The sequence below is a fragment of the Tupaia chinensis genome, unplaced genomic scaffold (genome assembly GCF_000334495.1).
Source record: "Tupaia chinensis unplaced genomic scaffold, TupChi_1.0 Scaffold000430_1, whole genome shotgun sequence".
Lineage (NCBI taxonomy): Eukaryota > Metazoa > Chordata > Mammalia > Scandentia > Tupaiidae > Tupaia > Tupaia belangeri.
In genome coordinates this window covers 1,860,572-1,864,813 of record NW_006159935.1, presented here as the reverse complement: position 1 = coordinate 1,864,813, position 4,242 = coordinate 1,860,572, and the positions used below count along the sequence as shown (strand labels likewise).

General features: G+C 39.8%; 1 pseudogene; it reads left to right on the top strand.

Moving 5' to 3' along the window:
* LOC114009003 (la-related protein 7 pseudogene) overlaps positions 1 to 571 on the top strand; it is a 4,450-nt pseudogene extending 3,879 nt beyond the window's left edge.
* Positions 572 to 4,242: the final 3,671 nt, after the last annotated feature.

The following is a 4,242-nucleotide window of genomic DNA, read 5'->3' as shown; positions in this document are numbered from 1 at the left end:
TTCTTGAAAAAACCAGCGGGGCCCCTTCCCCCCAAAAAAAAAAAAAAAAGCCCCAATAAAATTGGAATCAGAAATGCAAATAGACAGAGGCGTATTGAATACATCTGGAATGAAAAATGGAAAAATCAGTGACAGAGAGTGTGGCCCCCCAGGAGAAAACCGATGCCATGGGGGGGTGGGGTGTGACTGGGGTGATCAGGAAGACCCTCAGCAGGAGCCCCTGCCTGGCAGGAAGGAAGGGCACCAAATACCCAGATCCCTGGCTGCAGTCAGGGAGGTCGTCTACTCTGACCTGCTGGACCAAACATGGATTGCCTACCAGATTTATAACACCAACAGCGCGCTCAGTGGTAAGCACACAGGCAAAGCAGGAAGAGACGGTGGAAACTCGAATCCTTTCTGTGATCGGGAGCAGAGATACTGGCAGAAGATCCTGGCTGACAGACGGGCCAAGCGCAGTCAGCCTCGGGAAAAGAAGAGCACCGAGGAGTTAATCACCAAAGCTGAAAAAATTAGACTGGAAAAGACTCGACGACCAAGTAAACACATCCGATTTTCTGAACGTGGCTGAGAGGGATTGCAGCTCACCTCTCAATATTTCACTGAATACTTGAGCTGTCCTTAGGAAGTCCATTTTTATTTTGGGAGCACTGAATAACAAATGTTTTTCCAAAACCTACATTTAAATAAATAAAAAAAAATACCTTTGTTGCTCAACTTGTTAAAAACATGAAAGAAAAAAAAAAAAGAAAGAAAATCATTCTGGCATGTGTGAGTGCATCCCCAAAATCCAAGAAGAAGAATGGAGAAGGGATTGCAGCAGTAAAAAATAAAATAAATTAAATTAAATTAAAAAACAAAGTACGATAGCTGTTCATTTCTTTGGGTAGAAAATCTGGCGATAACCTCCAATGCTCCTGTGCCCTCATCTTCCTCTTCATAATCTGTCCCATCTATCTCCTGAGTAGTTCCATAGTTTCCCACTTACATCTATTCCCACGGTGATCACCCTGCTCCATGGCTATACCCCCGAGAATGAATGAGGTGAACACTGCCGAATACTACAATGACCTCTAGTTGGGTTTCCATACTGCTTTTTAATTTATTTTTTTAAGAAAGTTTTTATTGATTCATCCCTTCTAGACGAGAGAGAGAGAGAGAATCCCAAACAGGGTATTGAGGCTGCGATTCACAGCCCATCTCAGCCAGTCCTGGACCATGTGAGCACGTGCCTGGCACACCCAGGGAGGTCTCTGGTCACAAACCTGGAATCCTCTCATGTAGATCAGCCTCACAGAACATTGCATTTGGCTCCTGTATCACCAATAGACCCCTCTCTCTTACATATGCATTTTCATTCATTGTTTTCATTGATTCATTTGTTTACTGAATAATAGTCTAAGGATTTACATGTGCAAGATAACCTGTGTCAAAGACAGTCTCACACATGAAAACACAAACAAAACAACTCTGTGAGCCACTTCTCAAATAGTGCATGAAAAAAAGGATCCATAAATGATGGAGAACCGTGTAGTGGTGCCGACAATGAAGGCAGAGGAGAGGCGGTGCCAGAGAAGTTCAGATGAGCAAGCACTAATTTCATCTCGGAAACGAAAGGCAGTTTCATGGGAGAAAGGGCATTTCAGCCGAATTTTACATTTTTTGACTTGAGAGTACTGGGTTGAGGAAAAAAACAAGTATTTGGAAATAAAATGTTCTGGGAGAAGAAGACAGTAAAGGAAAGCACATAAGTAAGCTAAGGACAATTGAGATAGGCAAATTATTCAGTCTGACTACCAGGTAGGGTGCTCGAATTCATGAGGAATAAAGCTGAGAAGGAAATACTTAACATCATTTATGGAGGCTCATTATTCCCACATTCTCCACCCCTTTCCATGTTGTATTTGATTCAAAACACATGCAGATAGAGAACACCATTTGAAAATTTAATTACTGAAGGAGGAAGGAGATCCCTTTGGCTCTTTGAAGAATAAGATATGGCCCAGAATGATCAAACGGCCCTCATGTACACATTGCTTATCATATCTGACCACGTCTCATTGCACCTGGCTCCTCCCTTCACAGACGACCTTCGCAAAAGGGAAAATTTCTATTAGGAAATCCTCCTAGGGGCCTATTATCTCCCCCACTTGTAGGAGCAAATCTCTAGTGACTTCTAGTGACTGAATGCCTTAGTGAGCTGTAAGTGGTCGGTGCAGATAGCTTACCTTGCCATATAGGAAGCCATGGATTTAAGGTAAAGTCTGAAAGATTCCTTTTCATAATTATATCACAAATATCTAGCTCTTCTAATACAGTTTCCATTCTGAGAACACTAAAGTATGAACCTGCTACTTCAGACTTGCAATCTGGTTTGTGAATTTAAAAATCATAATTATTATTTTAGGTATCAAATATAGTGCTTTCATTTCTCTGAAACAGAGCAAATGAGGAAGAAATGTGAGAGGGCAATTATCTCCTGCTTGAATCCTAAGATACTTAAATCATCTCTTGTTTCCTTTGCATTAAATATTTATATTGATTTCTTAATACTGTAAGGGACACTTAACAACTCTATTTATATATAAATGACTGGAAGAACACTTCTATACTTTCAATTGAAGTAGATTATTAAGAAACAGGCACTTGATATTATATGAGGAAATATTTTGTTACTTTAATGTAGTCCATAAATTATAATTGAGCATACTTAAAACTCATTACAAAGAGAGAAATCCACCTTGAACTAAATGTAGGCATTTTAGAGCCAATTGTTTTAAAAAAGCCATTTTCCATAGCATTTTCTTGCTCTTTCCCCTCCCCTTTACATCTATCTATTGAAAATTTTTTTCTTAAGAGTTGGTTTTGAACCTCATTTATTTTCTGGATCTCATTTTCCTTACATTTCCAGGACCTAAGTCTTGGATCTACCTACTGATTTCTTAATAAAGTTAATATACTCCACTTTACATATAATACTTCTCTTCAAACATACTCAGTTGTCCTTTAAATTAAAAAAAAATGTTTTCTTGGCTTCTCTACCTTTCCTGGTTCAAAGTTCAATTTTTCTTTTGGGGTGATCTAAATGTATGTGCTTTACCTGTTTGCTTGTTTTGTTGTTGCTGTTGTTGTTGTTGTTTTTCTGTTTGCTTGTTTTTATCAGTTCCTTAATTTGTCCGTCTGTTCCTTCAAAACAAGTGCACATTGAATTTCAACTAGTCCTTGATTTTCTTCCAATTCCCATTGCTTTCTTTGTTCACTCACATTTCTTTTTCATAGTTATTTGCATATGTGTTTTATCTCACCTTCCAACTAAAAGCTTTTTGAAGGTAGTGACTCTGCCCTGTATATCTTCATGTCTCCTGAATGTCTAATGAATTACTTGGACAGATCCCTTCAATGAGCTTTCCTTAAGCACCTAATATAGCCAAGGGATTAATTTCTAGAATATACATTTTAGCAGGCAAGGATAGAGGAGGAATTCAAAGTAGCATCAAAAAATTGAACAAAAACCCAGAAGTAAGAAACAAGGAGTTGTGTTTTATGCAACTTCTACTCATCTACTTTCCCCAGAATGCAGGAACTGGAAAGAGCCTAATGAGAGGATGACGGGGAGCATGTGGCAAGGCTTCATTGTGCCTGGAGTTGGGGTTTGCCTGCTCGGTGTTCCATGTTTCACATCTTTTTCTGGCAACCACCTTGGGCTTTTCCTACATTGGCCTCCACCATACATGGAAATCTTTGTGGGACTCCTTACCTGGTACAGTTATATATCATTGTGTTCTGAGCTTGGTTCATCAAAATAATCCTATCCTCAGCCACAGAAACAATTGTGTGACTGATGTAAAATCACTGAAATTTCTCCACAGGCTTGCTTTCCTCCATTTAGCAAGGTATTTTTCCCTAGGGACACAGGACGGATGAGTATATCTGGGGTTGCTGACAGGCATCCTGGCCTAGCCATGAAGAGAGCCTTTCTGAGAACAAAGCTGAGACAACCCAAGAAATGAAAAAAGAGAAAAGGGGAAAATGACCTCAGTTAAATCTCTGAATAGTCGTGGTGAAGAGTTAACCACACCCTGAATTATTTTTTTCCTTAAATTTGCTAGAGGGTACATGCATTTATGTGCCAGAAAGAGACGGGGAAGTATGCAAGCTACATTCACCAGCCCCCACAGAGGGATGGCCACACCACACTCTTCTCTCTCATTTTTCCTGTTGGGACTTTGGGTGCGCACACAC